The 22698-nt window shown below is 37.9% G+C and overlaps 1 long non-coding RNA gene across 4 annotated transcripts in view; it reads right to left on the bottom strand.

The window, feature by feature from the left end:
- Positions 1-21922, bottom strand: part of LOC308187591 — a 55290-nt gene extending 33368 nt beyond the window's left edge. The window contains exons 1-3 of one of the 4 annotated variants that reach the window (XR_013944807.1): positions 21833-21922; positions 19482-19576; positions 2633-2718 (exon numbers count right to left, since the gene is read on the bottom strand). This is a non-coding gene — a long non-coding RNA (uncharacterized lncRNA). Of the gene's footprint in view, positions 1-2632; positions 2719-2959; positions 3808-19481; positions 19577-21832 lie in introns of those variants that run through there. The other 3 variants (XR_013944808.1, XR_013944809.1, XR_013944810.1) reach the window with 3 other exon arrangements.
- Positions 21923-22698: the final 776 nt, after the last annotated feature.

Genomic DNA, 22698 nt, shown 5'->3' with positions numbered 1-22698 from the left:
CTCTGAATTTTTAATGAAGTAAAATATTAAATTTCACATATTTGTGAAAACAAATCCAGAGTACAATGGATAAGAAATGTTAATTTAATGCAACTTTTTACAATGATAAAAAGTACATCAACTTGCACTGGAAATTTTCAAGAAAGATTTTGTTTGTGCTGTAGCTACTATATGGTTAGAACAGTTATTTATGCTACATTTGCAGTTTTAGACTGTACACTTAAGAAACTTTAGGTTAATTTATCACTGAAAACATACATTTGAAGTGTCATTTGAAATATCATTCTTAGTTTAATAAACTAGAATTCAGAGTATCATAACACAAGGCAAATTCTGGTCTCATACTGCTTTCTACATGGTTTTCAGAATAATTGTTTTGATTTCCTAGGACTAAAGTTAGCACAGAAACATAAGACAAATAGTGAAAATTTTACCTATTCCCTTAATGCTTAATAAAAACATAGTAAATATGATAAATTTCATAACTAGATTAACTTCTGACACATAGCTTTACTACTACAAGTATAAGAATATAGGAGGAAATTGAGTGTTTTATCTCTTTTTTTTCTTCTCTTAAAAAAAAATTCAATCAAAAGTTTGATATTAATATAGCATACTGGATAAATAAGTGGATTTTTTTCCTTTAAAACACTTCTAAATTGCTTCTTTGTAGCCAACTTCAGAACTGCTTGCTGAAATCACACCATATTTGCCTTTGTATCATTGAAAGCAAACAGCCTTCTTTACTGTGTAAAGTTAATGAGTCCAACTAATGAGTCTCCAATACATGGGAGGAGAGACAGGAGAAAATAACATCGCATTCAGTTGTGTTACCTCAGGGAAGAGTTATCGTGCCTTTAAACTCCAGTTCTCTCTGATAGATACATTAACCCATATATCAGTTTAGTTCTAATATGCGAAACAGTCTTTTGAAAAGTTTAATTAAAAGTTCAGTGTCCTTTCAAGACCGAGTCTTCTCCTGTTCCATGCATCGAAAAAGTCTACAAAAATCACTGTCTCTACTTGTTAGTATTCTTTAGAGTGACTTGTATAATGCCACATGCCCAGAGTTGATTCTTATCATTTCCTATGAGTGTAAATACCTTGAACTCATTGTTTTCAGGACATTAAAAAATTTTCAAGAGTCAGAGAGAGAAACATGAACATACAACTACATGGGCTATTTATCTAGACAATTAAATTCAAAGTGTGAATTTAAAACACTGTAGTTACATTTGCATAACTCTGGCTTACATAACTTTTTCTAAATGATGTGTATATATATATATGTATGTATATATATAAACATATAAAAATATGTATATATGCATGTACATATATATGCAGACATGCATATATATTTATATGCATACATATAGATGTATGTATGTGTATACATACATATAAAAATTTCCAGATAGGTTGGAAGTGGATTAACCAAATCCAAAGAATTATTCTTATTCTGGAACAGGAAATTCTACATATATATTTATACTAGTCTACTTCATCTTAGTCTGCCACTACCATTTTACCAACACAACACAAAAAATCTATGTAAATGGATCCTAATGATGCAGCTTTAACTGTAATGTTTCTAAATGGTTGAGATATCACTCATGAAAAAAAAAAAAAAAAGCAACAACAACAACAAAAACAAACAAACAAAAAACAATAGTCAAGTAATCCTTCAGTGTGTTTCCTATTGAAAAATGTAGCCTCTGGAGTAAAGTTTTAAAATTATGATTCACAGATACAAACATATTTACTGGATGACTAAATTCAAACATGCCTATTATTCACAATATACTGTCATATCCTTTGACTTTTATGTCCTGAGTCATCACTTCATCTATTTACCGACAAAAAGCTGAATTGACTGCCTCCCTTTCTTTGTATATAAATACATATAAATATAGTCCATCTATAACCTTAAACATGGACTTATCCTGAAAAAAAAAATCTCTAAACTGTTCTTGTTTTCATTTTTTGCATTAAACATGAAAAGCATAAGTATTTGAAATCCAGATTTTTTTGTTTATTATTATCTCACAACCTTCAAATTAGAAAATATATTTCACAGAAATGATTAGCTCTTATTCTGCTTTAACACTTGAAAGGTTACAGCAATAGGAAAAGGAAGAGCTTTAATTAAAGAATGAATTACTGAATACTCAATTTTAATTGATGTAGCTCTCTGCTATTATTTTGTGCGTTTATAGATATTTTATGTGATTCTATAATCAAGATGACACACACAGACAAAAAGCAAGACTTTAACCACTAAGGCTAAAGAAGGAAGGGCTGCTGTAAGATCACATTCAGCCATTTAAGTTCAAGAATCATGTGAAGTGTGGTTTCCATGACAACAAGTCACTAATTGGTAACATAAAGTAAAAATCAACCTTGACGGAATTTGGCAGTGACATGGAAGCTGGGGAAAAAAAAAAAAAAAAAAAAAAAAAACCTTCAAAATAATTATAGGACAATTTTCCTGTGTGATGAAGAAATACAAGCAACCCCATGTTCCCATGTTCTGAGAAAGGATGAAAGCACCTGGAGTTCCAGGGTTATTTCAGATTTGGCAAAGCTGACTGCATACACTAGTCATTGTGTATTGATAGTCAACACCTACCTTCAGCAACAGATAAGGAGAGATGTTTGCGATGAGTTGATGAAGGATTTTTGCATCCTTGGGCTACAGATCAGCAAAGGAAAATGCTGTAGAGAATGCATGAAGTAAATAAAAGACACAAATAACAGGATTTTAGCATAAAGTCATGGGGTAAGAAGAAAAACAAATTAAAGGAGAGCAGAGGGTAAAAAAGGAGCTAAACTCAGACATGCCCCCCCTTTCTAACTTATTAGTAAGGGTTTCAGACACCTCTAGCTTGCAGACAAAGAGTCTTTTGAGACTAGAGGAAACTATCCGGGAAACACAATGGTACCATTCAAAATTTACCGATTTATGAACTGCTGCATATCATTTGTAAAAATTGCTTCAGCCTGCGTTACCTTTCACCAGCTCTGTAAGTTGACTCACTGGGTCACTAGGAGTGAACAAGAACATTTTGATAAATTCAGTTTCCATGACAATGAATTAGCCATGGAAAAGGGGGAGGTGTTGAAAGATCTGTGTTCTGTAGAATACTCTTCAAATGTTTGCCTGTTTTCATTTTTAGCCATTTAGTTCTCATGGCTCTGTTCCAGGACTCTTTAATTTGCCAGTAGCTGTTTTTCCTCTACAGATTAGAGCAGTAATTCATCAGTGGATGTTTCACTCAGTGGTCCCATCTAATGTAAGAGAACATAAAAATGATTTTTTCCAATTATGCTTTTTGTTTGCTTAGAAAGAATGCAGCAGGCTCTCTTTTTGTTGTTGTTCCACTACAACCTGGCTACAGAATGCTTAATTTTTCTTATTTATTGCCCAGTACTATACTTATGAGTACAATTGTACCTTGCAAGACATTGGGATTTCGTTTTAAATACCAATGAGCCCCCAAAACAAAACAAAACAAAACAATGATTTGTATTTTTCTTCCACAGGAACAAGACAATAAAAGAATGTCACATTCCAAAGCTTGGTATAGCCTGCATCAATGGGAACTGCTGAGAAAAAGACCTGAGAAAACAATTGCTATTTATTTTTGATAGAACAGTATAAAATTATTTTTCATTTGTCTGACTTATGAAAGGCAAAGCCAATAGGACATCTTTTAGTGCCAGAACTGAAGACTACTTAAATTAGTGAATGCCTTTTTGCCACTTTCAGTTGGTCTTGCACGAGACCCTTATACTAAAGAGATGCAGAGTAGAGGTATTTAACCATTCATAAAAATATACTTAAAATTCAGAGTAAGATGAGGGAGATCAGGAGAACCATTTACAGTGACTATTGGGATAGATAGGTTGCCACCTAGAGACAACTGAGAAGGATTTGGCTCCTTCAGAAAGTAAACCTGTTCTTATGCATCTCCAGCAATATGCTCCGCATTGCCATTAATAAAAATTGAAAGGGCTGAACATCTTCCTTCCTGTCTCTGCCTGCTTAACGGCATAATTTTGTGTGATGTACAAGAAATTGAAGTGTCTTTTTTGTTTGTTTGTTTGTTGTTTTTTGTGTTTTTTTGTTTTGGTTTGGTTTTTTTTTGTGACGTTGTTAATTGTTGTGCCAGCCCGGCATGGACTGAAGTGCCTGAATGACTTGCAAAAGAAAAATAATGTTCCTAGCAAGAAAGAAGAAAGAGAGAAAGAGAGAAACAGGAAAAGAGGAAGGAAGGGAGGGAGGAAAGGAGGAAGGGAGGAAGGGAGGGAGGGAGAGAAAAAGGAAGGAGGGAAGGAGGGAAGGAGGGAAGGAGGGAAGGAGGGAAGGAGGGAAGGAGGGAAGGAAGGAAGGAAGGAAGGAAGGAAGGAAGGAAGGAAGGAAGGAAGGAAGGAAGGAAGGAAGGAAGGAAGGAAGGAAGGAAGGAAGGAAGGAAGGAAGGAAGGAAGGAAGGAAGGAAAGAAAGAAAGAAAGAAAGAAAGAAAGAAAGAAAGAAAGAAAGAAAGAAAGAAAGAAAGAAAGAAAGAAAGAAAGAAAGAAAGAAAGAAAGAAAGAAAGAAAAAGAAAGAAAGAAAGAAGAAAAAGAAAGAGAAAGAAAGAAAGAAAGAAAGAAAGAAAGAAAGAAAGAAAGAAAGAAAGAAAGAAAGAAAAGAAAGAAAGAAAGAAAGAAAAAGAAAAAGAAAGAAAGAAAGAAGGAAAGAAGGAAAGAAGGAAAGAAAAAGAAAGAAAGTAGCTTCTCAGTATAAAAAAGAGGAAGAGGAAGAAGAAAAGACAAGGAGGTAGGGTGGGAAGATAGGAGAGAGAGAAAGGAGATGGAGGGAACGAGAAAAGGAAGGGAGAGGCAGAGTGGGGGTAGTGGCCAATAAAGGAGAGGGGGCAGGGAAGGAGAAGAAGGAGACAGGAATAATGAGAAGGGGAAGAAGGGGAAGGGAAAGATTGGGAACAGGAAGAAGAGGAAAGGGGAAGGGGAAGGGGAAGGGGAAGGGGAAGGGGAAGGGGAAGGGGAAGGGGAAGGGGAAGGGGAAGGGGAAGGGGAAGGGGAAGGGGAAGGGGAAGGGAAGATAACACTTGTACTTCTGAAAAATATTTTTCTATTTCAATAAGAAGAAAAAATCATAGTCACTCACATATATTGTTTTCTGTCTCCATAGGTATTCACAGAAGCATGTATATTGACAGATAAATCCATATTTTCACTCTGAGTCATTCACTCATACATGCTCTCATAGACACAAAGAAGGAGAAGGATGGTAATTTTAAACCATATTGCAGGCAAGGCATCTATCTTATCCTAAAAACTTAAAATATAAAAAAAGTATATGCTAATTTTCCAAAATGCAAATGTCATTAATACTAGCCTATTGTGAAAATACTGCAGAGCTGTAAATCAACGTAACCATTTTAGTCAATGAGATTTAGTTGTTCTGAAGCAGCCATTCACAAAAGAAAAATAAGGGGAAGGAAAGATGAATTTGAGTTGATTGAAATTCAGTAAATCGGTAGCCTTGAGTCTCTCAGTCTTGATTTAAAATAGCAGGGGCAGTTGCCGTCAAGCACTTGAGTGCATGTGGACAAGAATAAGCCTAATGACTTCTTTTGTTCATCTGCCATGTGGAACTATTTCAACATTCTTATCTAGGATGTGAGCGAGGTGTGCTAATAGCTCCACACTTCCACTCCTGGAACTGAGGAACGAATGTGGGTAGCAATGCACTCAAGTCCCATTGATATTAATGGTGTGAGATCGCTCAGCCTACTCCTTTCAGTGAAATGCGCTTAAATGCCCACTGCGAGAAACAGATGTCGGATGCTTCTTCAGTCTATCCATGACCTTCAGCTGGCACCAGACACTGCTGCACGTCTTGTCTTGTTAACATTTTCACAGGTGAGAGATGGATAAACAACCATTTTCTCAAACTTGTAGATTGTTAATAAGTGTCACAAAATACACACCGGAGCTCAGGTGCAGATCATTAAAAAAGAAGCAAGAATGAGAGGAATAATGACATGTCAATCCACCTTAAGCCAAGCTTGACACCCCCGTGATACTTGTTAGCACCATGCACAGGGAATTTTGCCTTCTGTTCTGTGGAACTTGAACCAGGAATACAGCAGTGGAACTTATTTCCAGATGCTTTTGGTTAAACTTTGAGACCTTACTCAAATTAAGGAAGAAAAGAAGAACATTCAAACATTCAAAATTTCATTTTTTTTCTTAATAAAGGTTTAAATGATCTAGTCAAGCACTGTGAACTTTAACTAATAGTTTCATGCTACAATAATGGCACCTATTATTCGAATTCATTTCCCATACTGACAGCACAACTCAGGCATACTCCAGACTATGACATTTTAAGTGACTGGTGATTTTCAGTTGTGCTTTCTACTGTATGCATATATGAACTACAGAGTGGAATATTTGCATCTGTGTGTACACAAAGGCTTATGTGTTTCTTCTTCTGCTGATATATGGGAACATATATAAAAACCATACATCATCCTTGAAATATATGTATTTTCCCACACCAATTTTAATAAAAAGGGGAAAATACTTCAGATACATAATAAAATTTCATAAGTTTTCATTGTTTCAGTCAAGACCTTGCTATTCCAGCATTTATCTGTGGTGGTTTTACTTGGGTGGGCAGCCACCACAGCTGTTCTCTCACTCTCCATCCTCAAAGAGGAAGGGGGAGAAAATGCGACACAAAGAGCTCAAGGTTTGAGATAAGGATGATTTATTTAAAGCGAAAAGGAAGAGGGGAAAAAAAAAAAAAAAGAAAGAAAAAAAAAGATTTAAAAAGATCAAAAAAAAAAAAAGGCCGCTTGGAAGCAGACAGAGGGAAAAGCAGTTACTCTGTACTTCCGATCAACGAGCAATGTTCAGCCACATCCTGGGAAGCAGGGCCTCAATACACGTAGCGGTTTTTCGGGAGGACAGACACTTCCACAACGAGAGTTCCTCTCCCCCTCCCTTCCCCTTTCTCACCTTTTATTGCTGAGTGTAACATTATCCTTATCACTTTATTTCATAATACAATGATATGAAGTGTAAGAAATAAATAGAAATGGTAAATGTGATATTGAGCAGAAAATTAGTCAAATTCACATTTTTTAAAGAATCTTTCATCTCTCACAGGATCTGTCATAGCTACCACATGCAGATGTCATTCAGTTTGTATGTGGTGTTTCTTACACATAAAAATGAACCACTGGCTTCCCACTCCAATGCATTAGAAGCAGACATAATCATAATTTGGAAAACTCTTCCTCTGAATAGGTAACTTCTACTGAGCCACTTCTTAAGCAGGGATACTTGAGGTGCACAGAATAGGAATCTGATCATTCATAGAAAAATGTGGTAGAAAAGTACCTCTTATTTTTTCTCTCCTTTCAGCTCACAAATAAGTAGTTGAAGATTTTGTTTCAAACTAGTGTAATGATAGGTAAAAAGCACACATTTTTCTAGGTTTCTCCACAAGGTTTGGGAATCCAGGCCTATATGAGGTAAAATTTGACTCCAACGTGTTATTTTGATTTTTCGTCTTTTTTTGACAAGATTACTTATCTGTGATGTGCTGACTTCAGGTTAATTTCAGTTAAGGGATAAATTCTGCAACTGACAAGTTGGCAGTTTGTTTCTTCTGAATTTAGCATAGGAATTCATGTTAATACATGAGTGTTACCACCAACTTGAAGCTGACCTAGCAACCAAATCATAAACATAACACAGAATGGAGACCAAGTAGCTCTTTGAAATGGCATATCTACAGATTTAAGAATCAATTCCTTTTATTTTTAATGATTTTTGCAATAATAATAATGATAATAATAATACCTCTAAATGTTTTAAATAAAACATTTTCCTCAAAAATACACATTTGCAGACACTGCAATTTTAAGAAAACCTCCATGCATCAAAAGGTGAATTACTATTTTTCATCTGGGCTTTTTTCAGTCATTATATGGAAATAAATTAGAAAATGTGAATATATTTTCCACTTCTTTATCATGTCTGTTACGAACGCCTATATATACTCTTTGCACAGTTCTGGGGTGTTTTGTTATTGCTGTTTCTTTTTTGTTGTTATTGTTTGTTATTTTTGTTTTTGTTTTGTTTTGTAAATTAGGGGAAGTTCCTGGGAAACTGTTACTAGATCTGCTCTTACAGAAGTCTTGTCAGTGTTAAAAATCAGTAAGAGCCTACTCCAATAAATGCTATTAGTTTCTCAATAATGCCAAAGTCAATAGCTGCTCTTGTAACAGTGTTACAGTTTAAGCACTGCTGCAGGCCTGTGCTAGTCTTGAACACAGGATCAAAGAGATAAAAGCAGAGTGACTGCATTTCTTTCCCTTTGTATTCTGCCATTCTAAGGATCTTTACATGAGTTTGATTCTCAGTGACATTTTGTCATTGATCTTTTTTAACATCTCTTTTGCATCGTTTTTTTTCAGGAACCCCCTTCAAGGAAGATGACATCTGAGCAAGTTACAAGCATGTGTGCCTACTGTCTGTGAGAATGTAGGAAGTTTACCCACCACCTTTACTAAAGTGGTGTGCCTGAAGAAAGATTTCTGTATCCTGTTGCCTGAATATTTCTGTGTCATCGAGTATGAAAGACAAATTCTTTTGAATCAAATATAACAAAAGACAATAGGTTAAGTCAGTGACAAAACTAACATATCAAAACAAACATTGATCTAAACAGTGCAGATTCATTTAGACTTGTTAAGTATCTACTGTAACATACTATGAGACTTTTTTTGGAGTAGGTGTCTTTCATTGTAACTCTTTGTCCATATGTGCATTAGGTAGGGATTTTTTCCTAAAGCTCAGAACATCCACTGTTGAATTATTCTGAAATCTGGCAACTGTTTTGTTGACATAAATATAAGATGAGCTTCTTGCATGCCATACTAAAATGTATCAGAGATTATGCTTTTCAGTGTTTCCAGTCTTGAGTAGAATCATAGAATCATACAATGATTCGGGTTGGGAGGAATCTTAAAGATTATATAGTTCCAACAACCCTGCAGTGGGCTGGGACACCTCCCACTACACGAAGTTGTTCAAAACCCCATCCAACCTGTCCTTAAACACCTCCAGGAATGGGGCATCCACAGCTTCTCTGGGCAGCCTGTACCAGTGCATCACCACCCTCTGAGTGAACAGAATTGAGTAGATAGCTAGGATACTAAATAACAGTGCAAAACTTAATATAAAATGGGGGGGGGGGGGGGGGGGGGAAGTAATTTGTTTTATGAAAAATTCTGAGGTTCAACTATTATTTTCCATTGTGCTTTAGGAAAGGAACAAGGACATAAAAAAAAAAAAAATCAATCTGCTGATTTCAGATTGTACACTTAAGTGATGTGTTCAACTTTTTATATGCAAATACAGATTCATTTACCTATCCACTTTATAAAGAGCAGATGATCTCCAGAGAGAAATTTGGATTTCAGAAGAGCTGAATATTCTGCTGGGAAGTCTTTACTTCACATGGAAAGATAGGGGGGAGCATAAAATAAGACACAAGTAGACTGCTAGTTTATACATTTTGGTTAAGTGCCTAAAATAAAGAACAATGAAATATGGCACAGTCTGGTTCATTATTCACTCAAACAATCTTTACAGGTGGTACTGTGAAACCAAGTCTGAAAACAGATGTAAATCAGAGATCTGCAGCTGATTCTTCCATAGTTCAAATGACAGCCATAGGCACCTAACTACAGGCCATTCAGGAAATTCTCTGTTTTCCTAAGTAAAAATTCCATCTACCCACAATATCCAAGAGTAAAATTATATACATCCATATGAGATTTTGTTTACGATTAATCAAGAAATGTTGACAGTAAGAAGTTATGTCTGATACATATATATATATATATATATATATATATATTCTGACACTTCCTTTCCTGATTAAGTATGGAGTTATTGTAGAGAATCAGACCTTGCTTTGCTTTGCAAGCTGTAGCCAGAAGCCTCATGACTGGAAAAGGGAAATAAATCTGACAGTCTCTAGGAGAGCAAAAGTCAGTTAAATATCAGAACTGAGTCCTTTTGGTTTCCAAAGACAATCGTGTAGTACCTGTGGAACTCATTCAACCTGAAATATATATATATATACGTATAAATTACACTATGATTAAAGAAAGAACCTCTTGTCATTTCAATAAAATCATGATCCATCAAAACATAGCAGGCAGGAACAACATAAAAAATTGGGAAATATTATTAGTAGTATGAAAACACCGTTTTGCCCAGACTGAACTGGAAGAGAGATATTATATTCATTAGCAGTGTCTAGCAACATTTTTTGAATGAGTTAGTGAAAGAACTAAAGTTAGTGAAGTAGTTGACAGATAAATCCACATGTCCTAACCCCAACCAATAATGAACAGGGAAGTAGTCATATGAGGAAAAATGTAACAATTAACAATTTCTTCAATTCACTTTCTTATACTTGTCATTATTTTTAAGCCAATGCATTGTTCCTCAATTGTTCTGTATAAAATAGATGTTTTTATTGCAAGTTTGTCTGCACTGAGTTCTTACTGTGCTCTGAAAATAAAAGGTTTTCTCACCACTTTTTTTTTTTTTTTTTTTTTTAAGTTCAGGGGTAAATGTGTTCATTCTGGTCAATTCAAGGAAAGGCTTATTTCTTACAGACAGCTAGTATAACATGTCTCAACAAAATAATACAAGTCTTCTCTACCTCACTAGCTATTTTTTTTATTTATTAATTTAAGTTTGTACTTGTACAACCATTTGTACTGTGGTAATATGTCACAATTTTCTATATCAGCAAGTAAGTTCCTTTGGCACCACAATCTATTATATTCCTTCAGAAGATAACTAGCAGTATAGAGCAATATAATCACATAATTTTTTTTAATAAGTGAAACACTGGCAATGTAACCAAGTTGTTATACCAACCTGCAGTATAAACAGACAGCAGAAGCAGCTTTTTGAGAAACTATAAAATCCTTTCAAATGTGTTATTTATAACAAAATACTGGATAACAATGTTTTAGTTGTGATGGTTTAAGCATGTAAGAAACACATGGATTAGGATTCATATCATCATAACATACAGAATGTAAACACTTAAATCTTAGCTTTCTTTATAGTTAAAGGTGATAAATGGCCTCCAGAGGTAATTCACATAACCTACCCTAAATGCCACCTTTAGGAAGGGGTGAATTTCTCTCTGGAGGTATTTGTTTCTGTAAAGACAATTTGGAGTCTAACTCAGATACTGTAATGTAACAGTACAATTCCTATCTGAGAGGACAAATCTTAATCAAAACTAACAGAGAAAAGCCATATATCTATATCTTCTTATGAAGTTAGAAAAAGTATTTTTCTAACCTGTTGAATGGATTCTGTGCTTGGAAGTTTATCTGTTTTTTGACTACAATCTGGTCTGAAATGTGATCTCTCCTTACAAGCTTTGTGCTTCTGAAAACTCTTACATTACGGTACAGCATCTTTCAGCTTCAGAATACTTCTGGTTTCCACTGAATCCCTGGGTTCCTGATTGTTCTGGTCAGGTGATGTGGTTAGGGTTTTGAACCCTACACAGCACGTTATTGTTTACTGTGTGATTTTTCATACTAAGCTTAAAGCTTTCCTTCTTTACAGCATATTGTTTCCTTTCAGATATGCTGTTTTGCAGGGACTCTATGTACTTACATCATATATTTGTATGTCTTTCCTGTCAAAGGAGATGACTCCAACACAGCTTAGGCATATTTTAATCAAGAATCCAAAAACATTTATTTTATCTCAGTCCAAATTTAATGTTCTTCAGTGGCTTTCTCCTTTTTCAGTATCTCTTGACTCAAAAGAAGAAACATCTTCATGATATATTTATGTTAAATACATACTGGGGGTCAGGAAGGAGGGAATTGAAAATAATTTTCAAGTCCCTTAGGGATGTGTGGTTATTACTGCTCTGCAGCAGCCCCTGCTGGAAAAGGACACGTGTCAAATGCATAGGTCTCGCCACAGCTATGTCTGTCAAACCTGCCACTTAATCACCAGTTAGTTGTGTTCCAGCACAGTCATCAATGACCTCTAAGTTCACTGTAACCTGGAACTAGTTCTCCTGCCATCTGCAGAATGGCAACTGCTTATTCTCATCACAGTGAACACTGAATGCCAAAAGAATAAATAATGCTTTTGAGTCTTTTCTGATATGTTTGTAGCCTCGAACAAAGAGGAAACTAAAAAATATTAGTATTAGAGAAGCAAAGCAATACAGTGAAGATAAACCACCCGAGAAAAGCTTTACTTGAAGTACAAGTCATGACATAGTGTCCAAAGAACATTTTTCACTGAGTGAAAGCACATTAAATTGTGCTAGTACTGTCTTCTCTTCCATGTGGTTGTTGACAGATGTTTGGAAAAGAAAATCTTCCTTTCTGCTTGACCTTAAAAGCTGTCCCACACAGATCTTTTATATTTACAATGCTAAACAGTAAAACAGTAAATTAAAAAAGGGAATTCTTATGGGACAGAAACAAAACATTTTTGCTGTGTTACACAAATTACATAGAAAAATATAAAAAGTTATTTTCCCCAATAATATTAATAAGAACAACAACAACAACACTTATCATTTGCAATACATAACTAGAGTGGAAAAAATGTCAGTGATTGCAATTTGTTTTGCCATACATCCATGAAAATTACCTACAATAGAAAAAAATACTGCAGGCAGGATGTGATAAAAACATATGTTTTCTTGTATTTATCACCACATTTAAGCCATTCTTCCCAAACAGCTTTCTAAAATGTATGCATTCGTAATAGGGGTAATATCCCCTCAGGGTTAGGTTGAGTGAAAAACAGTAGGGATAATTCACGTGAATGGGAATCCTGTAATAAAGAAAGCTGGAGGAGCTGGGTGTGGGGAAGAGCAGGGATGGAACAATGGAAGACAGGAAACAGGACACAGAAGACAAACTGATTTAAAGATTTGGAATGACTTGTTATTTTTGCTATAGGAAAATTGTCTTAAAAAGGAAGAGTGATTAAGTTTTAAACAATGACAGAACACCAAAAGAACAGTAGCCTCAACAGGAACAGTACCCTGCAACGGAAGACAAGTGCCTCTGGGTTAACTCCACAAGGAGTTTTATGTCTCAGAGTTGTTGGATCAGAGTTGTTGGTATTTTCCCGTAGTTTTTCAAGTCCAGGTGGACACTCATAATGTCCTACATATTAAAAGAAAATCAGAGGAACACGACTTTTTTTCACAGTTCTCTCTACATGATACACAGGCAACACAGGCTAGTCCAATAACCGCACTGAACAGCACAAACATAAAAATTAGAAAAGAATTCAGGAAATGTGGGGCTATTAAACATGTGGGTTTTGTTGAAATATGAATTACTTCCACTACAAACATATATAAACTTTTTGTTTTCATTTTTTAAATTTAAATTAAAAAGAATAAATATTTTCCTTATTTTGCCTATATTCACATTTTTATTGGAAGGAGTGACTTTCAAAGTTGCTTAATCTGAGAAGGAATATACTGCTTTATTAGACTAGAGTCTTCATAAATAATCTAATTGCCTTACAACTGAATAGAGAAGAATTGCATCAAAGCATTAGTAAATATTTGATATGGAGTACTTACTAAAGTATTACACTGAGAAGTTCTCTTTTTGACAAAGAAACTGTTTCTGCCTGTAGGTACTGACTGTAAATTTGGCGAAATAATACCCTAAATGTTAGGTAAGAACAGACAGAAAGAAACATAAATGAAGAAATGTAGAATGAGGAGTCAAAGAGCTCTGAAGCTGGTCACTGGATTTGTAAATATGACAGATTAAGTTTAACGAGCTTTGACGACACATTCAGGAGACTAAGTATTTAAAGGTTTTCATGCCTGCATAAAATGTTGCAGTTCTTAAAGAATTTTCTATGATTGTCTTCATGAATTCCAAATTTCAGTGAAAAATGAAAATTTGTGTTCTTTCCTTCTTTCAAAGAGCAATGCTCAACAGACAGCTATGGTTAACTGGCACAAATATATAAAACCCATCAACATTAAAAGTCATACTGGGTGTTTGATGTATATCAGTTTTTTTAATTAAAGGACATATAATTAGTTAAGATACTGTGAATAGGAATCAATAGACTAGAAAAAGATTCTTAGCTTAAAAATATAGTGGGAGCTCAGTATTAAAATGGCATGTCTGGGTGAAAGATGGAACTTTGGCTTCTTCCAACCCTAATTTAAAAAGAAGTAAGCAACACATGACATAGTCTGTATTTCCTCTCTGTGCCTGCCCTCCAGCTGCCAGCAGCTCACTGCACTGCTAACACAGCTCTAAACTGGAAAGATATGGATATAAAAGATGGACTATTCAGTGGATAAGGAATTGGCTGGATGGCCACAGCCAGAGAGTGGTGGTCAATGGCTCTATGCCCAGGTGGAGGCTGGTGACAAATAGTGTCCCTCAGGGGATCATCTTGGGATCAGTGATGTTTAATATATTTATCAATGACACAGAAAATGGGATCGAGTGCACCCTCAGCAAGTCTGCAGATGATACCAAGCTGAGTGGTGCAGTTGATACTAAAGAAGGAAGAGATACCATCCAAAGGGACCTGGCCAGCCTGGGGAAGTGGGCCCACGTGAACAGCATGTGGTTCAACAAGTCCAAGTGCAAGATGCTGCACCTGGATTGGGACAATCCCATAGAAGACTACAGGCTGGGAGAAAAACTCATTGGGAGCAGCCCTGAGGAGAAGGGCTTGGCAGTTCTGGTGGAAAAAAAAAAAAACAAAAACAAAAAAAAGCTTCACATGAGCCAGCAGTGTGTGCTTGCAGCCCAGAAGGCCAACTGTATCCTGGGCTGCATCAAAAGCGGTGTGACCAGCAGGTCAAGGGAAGGAATTGTCCCCTTCTACTCTGCCCTTGTGGGGCCCCACCTGGAACACTAACTCTGGGGCTCCCAGAACAAGAAAACTGACCTGTCAGAGCAAGTCCAGAGGAGGGCCACAAAGATGATCAGAGGGCTGGAGCACCTCTCCTACAAAGAAAGGCTGAGAGAGCTGGGGATGTTCAGCCTGGAGAAGAGAAGGGCCCAGGGAGACCTCATTGCAGCCTTACAGTAGTTAAAGAGGGCTTATAAAATAGGTAGACAGTGACTTTTTACTCAGGCAGATAGTGATAGAACAAGGGGAAATGTTTTAAACTAAAAGAAGGAAGATTTAGGTTAGATGTTAGATGTTAGTAAATTCTTTACTGTGACTACGGTAAGGCACTGGAACAGGTTACCCAGAGAAGTTGTGGATGCCCCATCCCCGAAGGTGTTCAAGGCCAGGCTGGATGGGGCTCTGGGCAACCCAATCTCATGGGTGGTGTTCCTGCCCATGGCAGGAGCACTGGAACTAGATGGTCTTTAATGTCTCTTCTGACCCAAGCCATTCTATGATTTTGTGAGTCTACGATTCTGTGAAAAATCATTAATATATTACCATGGCCAGCCAGCAGACCTCTCCAGAATTTATTCATTGTTAATGAGCTAGCAATACTTGGAGACTGTTTATATGCTTTTGAAAAAAATAAAATAAAATAAAATAAAAAATTGAGTTATAAAAAAGAAACACTAAAGCTTCACTATACCAATGGACCAATGGGTATTTGTACCTTTGACAATCTTCTTGGCAACTATTATAACAGCTGTGTCTTTGAAAGGAAAAAATCGTAAGAGGGCAGCTTATTAAATTTTGTAAATCTTAAGGCTTGCCTGCAAATGCAGAGCACTGTGGCTGATTTAGTTGTTGGCCTAGAAACTCTGCTGTTAGGACCATTAAACAGGTCCAGAGTTTAAGTCTCACAGTAAATTATAGAGAAGAAACAGTCACAGAATCTTGCCTTGTACTCTCTACCTTTAAACTCTGTACTGGCTGCATTGCAGCACACAGAGACTCTGAGAGTATATGTTTGTTCCCAGGCTCCAGTATGAACAGGGTTGCACTGGTTTGAACAATCTTGATCAGTCCAGGCAAATGAAGGCTACCACACTTTTTACTGATTCCAGTGACAACGATAAAAAGGAATAAAATGGACTGAAAACCCAGCTGATGTGATGCCAGTGAAGGGACCCTGAGCCAATGGTCTTTTATGGGTTTTCCTTTCTTACGTCATAAATCACTCAAAATGCTATCTAAAACAGATTTGTGTGGTCCCCATTGTCTTGATCACTGCAGATGCTCTAGTTGCCCTTCCTTAAAACTGGATTCAACTTTACAAATAAACCACACTGCCTGCAAGGCTAACAAAGTACTAAAACACAAGGTAATTACTGTAGACGGTAGAAGATGATGACAACAAACTTTAATTCAAGAAAAAGGAAACATTACTTTTCTATTTCCTCTCAGATATTTAAGGTGAGTATGCAATTACCAGAAAATAATTAACAGAGTTACATACTCTCTTCTGATGACTGCCCAGCTAGAAACAAGACAGGTAACAGTTCGGAACAAAAGGATGTTAATTCAACTGAAGTGAGATATGGGTGGTTTTAATGGAGGTTTTAATTTATAGTTCTTAACAAACTGTTTTCTCCCTTTACACTGACTTACAGTGCATCATGTTGAAGTGTGGTATGATTAGAAACTGACTCAGCCTGTGGCCTTTTATGAACAATGGAAGCAAACACGTCACTCAAACGGGTTTAGTTTAAATCTTCTCAGCAGCTCTCTTGGAGCTTAGTTTTCTATTACCTAGTGAGGATTTTTATATAATAGCTGAACACAGGAACCAAGATGCTTACACTTAGCATTGGGCAGGCTGTCCTTACATATTTAGACTAAGAACTGAAATGTGGAGTCACTGTCCCTGGGGGTGTTTAAGGAAAAGTTGGACATGATACTTAAGAACATGGTTTACTGGGTGACATTGGTGGTAGGGGGACGATTGGACTAGATGATCTTGGAGGTCTTTTTCAACCTTAATACTTCTATGATTCTATGATTATATGTTCCATATTTTGTGTAAATGAAGTAACATATACAAATAATGAAAATCTGGCTACACACTGAAAAATGTAAATCATTGTCTGCCAGCTGTCACCAGGGGGAACTATTCATTCTTGCAGCAATTTTTGAGGCTGAAATTATACAGATTACACCATAAAAGTACTCAAATGTTCACCAAATTTAAGACTGGCAGACATATAATGACTAACCAAAGGTTAATATTTCAAAGAAACATATTACATATAAGACACAACTTGAACTAACAAAACGAAGCGTACACCCTTCAGAATATTTTATGGATTTTGAATGCTACAATTACAATACAGCATGACCTTGATCTGTTAAAAATATATTTTTGCTGAAATCAGTAGAATATGATTCAACAGACAACTCTACAGTGTCTACTGTATGATGGCATAATCAAATGTACTCATCAGTTACCCATGATAGCTTTCCACCAAAAATTCCTCCATCTAAAACAAGTGTTTAGATGTTTCTTTGGCATCATTCATATCTCTCTTGGTGGGAGGAATGCTCCTAGCCATGCAGAAAAGGACCAGAAATATGTTTGTCAAGGTTATTCAGAGTCATGTGTTTTGTTAAAAATAAAATTAATTAATTAATTAATTAATTAAGTCATGGAGTGACTAGCACCTTGGCAGAAACATTTGAAAGAACATGACAAGGAGTTTGAAAGCAGAGATCAAAAGCCAGTAGTGTCCAGAGGAGGGCAACGAAGATGGTAAAGGGCCTAGAGGGGAAGACATATGAGGAGCGGCTGAGGTCACTGGGCCTGTTCAGCCTAGAGAAGAGGAGGCTGAGGGGGGACCTCATCACAGTCTACAACTTCCTCGCAAGGGGGAGTGGAGAGGCAGGTGACCTATTCTCCGTTATCACCAGTGATAGGACCCGCGGGAACAGTGTTAAGCTGAGGCAGGGGAAGTTTAGGCTGGACATCAGGAAGAGGTTCTTCACCGAGAGGGTGGTCGCACACTGGAACAGGCTCCCCAATGAAGTAGTCACTGCACCAAGCCTGTCTGAATTTAAGAAGAGATTGGATTGTGCACTTAGTCACATGGTCTAAACTTTTGGGCAGCCCTGTGCGGTGCCAGGAGTTGGACTTGATGATCCTTATGGGTCCCTTCCAACTCAGGATATTCTGTGATTCTATGATTCTATGATTCTAGTATGCTGGTGAGCAGTAGTGGTTAGACTAATTCCATTAAACTTCTCTCCATCCTCTCCTAAGTCCTTCAGTCCTCCAGAACAGCAATGGACCCTATCCACAGGTGACAAGGCTTAGAATCATATAATCATTCAGACTCTAAGACCATCAGGTCCAGCGTTTAACCTAGTACTACAGTCCACCACTATACCATGCTACTAAGTTCTAAATGTACGCATTTCTTGAAGACCTGCAGGGATGGTGACTCAACATGTTTCTTCCAATTCAGACTAGTAAGAGAGAATAAATGATAACAGGAATAAGAAGAATAAAGGAAATAGATCTAGAGGCTCAGTGGGTAAATAAAATTCATGCATGTTAGCAGGAATAATGCTACATGGAAAAAATGGCTTTACTTTAAACAAAAAGCTAAATACAAGTTCACAACAGTACGTTGTCTCAAAGAGGTATTATATTAAATAGTGTTACAGATATTATATTAAATAGTGTTAATAGACATATCACGTGTAAAACAAGTAAGATAATTATTGTGTTTTCGTCAACACTGATTAGGTCTCTGCTGTGTTACTGTGTTTAGTTTTTGGCACAATATTTTTTTAAAAGACAGACAAATTGGAAAGAGTTCAGAGGAGAGCAACAAAAATGATAAAAGGTTTGGAAAGTAAGATCTATGAGAAAAGGTTAAGTGAACTGGGCATGTTCAGACTAAGGAAAAGAAGACTGAAGGGAGGAATGATCTTTCTACAAACACATAAAGAGTTGCTATAAAGAGGATAGGGACAAATTATTCTCATTAGTCAGTGAGGACAGAACAAGAACTAATGGGCTTATACTGCAGTAGAGAACATCTAGGTTAAGTGTAAAGGAAAAACTTTAATAGAACAGCTAGAAACACAATATTCTGCCAAAGGAACCTGAAAAACTCCCTCTGAGATTCAGGTTTTAGCTTATTCTTGCTTTAAATCTGGTAGAGGGAGAATTGCACAGTGGTTAGGACTCTAGCCAGTTTCTTACTGCACTGCAGATTTCTTATGTGACCCCAGGCGAGCCAGTTAACACTGCATTTCAGCTCCCTAGCTGTAAAACAGTGACAAAAGCAATTCCCACAGTCCCACAGATGCTGTAAGGGCAAATAGTTAAGGATTCTGAGACACCCTATGAGCCATCTAGGTGACTAACAACTAAGTATACAAATTAAACATTTGAACTTGCCACAATGCAGAGACACCAACTAACGGGCATACCTGCAGGTCCCTTCCAAGCCAAATGACTTCTTTGACTGCTGCAATGTGCCTTAGTTAATATGTCTAGTCTAGGATGCACTAGGATGATCCAATATCTGAAAGAAAAGCTGTATGTGAGAGAAAAGACTAAAAAATAGCAATAAAGCAGTAGTGTGGCTGATATCACAGCTCATTAGCAGCCTGTCCCAACAACCTACTCAAATCAGTAGACTTTATTTTCATAGAATCATTATAAAATCATCATAGAATGGTTTTGGATGGCTTCTCTCAATTCATTCTCCACCCAGCTGGTATTTGTTCTTGGGACTGCCATGATCCAAGTGCAGGACCTTGAACTCAGCTTTGTCGAACTTCATGAGGTTCACACAGACCCACCCCTCAAGCCTGTCCAGGTCTCTCTGGATGGCATCCCTTCCCTCCAGCATGTCAACTGCACCACACAGCTTGGTGCTATCCCAAACTTTCTGAGGGTGCACTCAATCCCACTCTCCATTTCACTGACAAAGATGTTAAACAGTGGCTGTCCCAATACTGACCCCAGAGGAACATCACTCATTACTGATCTTCACTTAGGAATTGAGTCATTTACTGCAACTCTTTGAGTGCCAGCATCCAGCTAAATCCTTGCCCACTGAGTGGTCCATCTGTCAAATCTATGTCTTTCCAATTTAGAGACAATGATACCATGAGGGACAGTGTCAAATGCTTTGCACAAGTCCAGATATTTAATGTCAGTTGCTCTTACCCTACCCACCAATGCTGTAACCCCACCGTAGAAGGCCACCAGATATGTCAGGCATGATCTGCACTTAGTGAAGCCATGTTGGCTGTCACCAATCACCTCCTTAATTTCCATGTGCCTTAGCATAGTTTTCAGAAGGATCTGTTCCATGGTCTTGTGGGGCACAGAGGTGAGACTGCCTAGCCTGCAGTTACCTGGGTCTTCCTTTTTTTCTTTTTTAAAACTGAGGGTAATATTTCCCCTCTTCCAGTTAGTGGGAACTTCCCCAGACTGCCACAGCTTCTCAATTATGATGGATAGTGGTTTAGCCACTTTATCCACCAGTTCCCTCAGGACCCATGAATGCATCTCATCAGGTTCCATGGACTTGTGTACATTTAGCTGGTCTTGAACCTGGATCTTCTCCTACACTGGGTGATTCTTCCATTCGCTCCATTCTCCAGCAAGGCCTTTGCCTTGTGGGGACTGGAGCTCTTGCCAGTGAAGACTGAGGCAAAAAAGTCATTGAGTACCTCAACCTTCTCCATATTCTGAGTGACCAAGTCTCCCATTTCCTTCCAGAGAGGGCCCACAATTTTCCTAGTCTTTCTTTTATCACTTATGTACTTATAGAAGCCTTTCTTGTTGCCCTTGTTCCTGGCCAACCCTTTGTAGGCCTCCTTTTTTTGCTCAAGTTTGGCCAGGACTTCCTTGTTCATCCATGCAAGCCTCCTGCCATTTTTGCCTGAATTCCTCTTTGTTAGCATGCATTGCTCCTCAGCTTGGAGGAGGTAATCCTTGAATATTAACTAGCTTCCTTGGGCCCCTCCTCCCTCCAGGGCTTTGTCCCACACTACTCTACAAAGCAGATCCCTGAAGAAGCCAGTCTGCTCTCCCAAAGCCCAGGGTAGTGTGTTTGCTGTGCTCCCTCCTAGCTGCCCTCAGTATGCTAAACTTTTCAGCTTTTCATGGTCACTGCAGCCAAGGCTGCTCTTGAGCTTCGCATTCCCCACCATCCCCTCCTTCTGGTGAGAATGAGATCCATCATGGCATTTCTCCTCATTGGCCCCTCTATCACTTGGAGAAGGAAGTTATCATAATGCATTCCAGGAACCTTGTGGATTGCCTATGCCCTGTTGTGCTGTCCCTCCAACAGATATTGGGGTGGTTGAAGTTCCCTCTGAGGTCCAGGGCTTGTGAACATGAAGCTGTTTCTATCTATCTATAGAGGGCCTCATCTGGTTTGTCTTCCTGATCAGGTGGCCTGTAACAGACCCTACTATAATGTCACCTGTCCCTGCCCTCCCCTTAAGTCTGACCCATAAGGTCTCTGTCACTTCCTCATACATCTTCAGGCAGATCTCCATGCACTCCAACCAACTTATCATTGACACAGTGGGAGATACCTTCTCCGTAAAACTATGACTGAAGATGCTTTTTCCCTTTTCTGACAGGTGTACCCCATCAGCCCCCAACAGACCAGGTTTCTCAAAGCACGTCCCATAGTCTAAGTAGACGAACCCCTGTTTGTGGCACCAGTCCTAAAACCATCTGTTGATTTGCCAGATTCGACTGGCCTTTTTTTTTCAATCCCCCTTCTTTTGACTGTTAGAACTGATAAAAAAACTACCTGCACTCCTGGGTCCTTTACTGCTGCTCCCAGGGCTCTGTAATCAATCTTGATACTCCTCAGACTGATGCTGGCTGCATCACTGGTGCCTACGTGAAACAACAACAGTGGGTAATAGTCATTAGGCTGTACAAGGCTTGGTAATCTCTTGATGACATCTTTGATACAAATCCCTGGTAAACAGCAGACTTCTCTCAAGACTGGATCAGGTGAGCAAATGGGCACCTCCATACCTCTCAGAAGAGGGTCTCCTACTACTATCACGCATAGCCCTTTCTTAGTTGCACTGGTTGTTTTGTGAAGACTGCTATTGTCTCTGTAGAAGATGTATCAAGACCACATACTAGTTATTAAGAGTGCGTAATGGTTTAACCTGGCCGGCAGCTAAGCACCACACAGCCGTTCACCCACCCTCCCCACTCCCTCTCTGGGATGGGGGACAGAATCAAAAAAAGTATTAAAACAAAACCTTGTGTGTTGAAATAGATACAGTTTATTAGGATAGAAAAGAAATGAAAACAATAATAATAATGATAATAGTATTATTAATAACAATGTGTACAAAAAAAGTGATGCACACTGCAATTGCTCACCACCCGCTGACCGATGCCCAGCCTATCCCCAAGCAGCCAGTCCCCCGACCCCAGCCAGCCACCCCATATTAATTGTTCAGCATGACGTCAGATGGTATGGAATACCCCTTTGGCCAGTCTGGGTCAGCTGTCCTGGATCTTTCCCCTCCCAGCTCCTGCTGTACCCCCAGCCTGCCTACTGGCAGGACAGTGTGAGAAGCTGAAAAGTCCTTGGCTTAGTGTAAGCACTGCTCTGCAACAATTAAAACATCAGTGTGTTATCAACATTATTCT

This window comes from Anser brachyrhynchus (assembly GCF_964034855.1).
Source record: "Anser brachyrhynchus genome assembly, chromosome: 1".
Taxonomy (NCBI): Eukaryota; Metazoa; Chordata; class Aves; order Anseriformes; family Anatidae; genus Anser; species Anser brachyrhynchus.
Note: the sequence above shows the minus strand (reverse complement) of the source record. Positions and strands in the feature narration are given on the sequence as shown.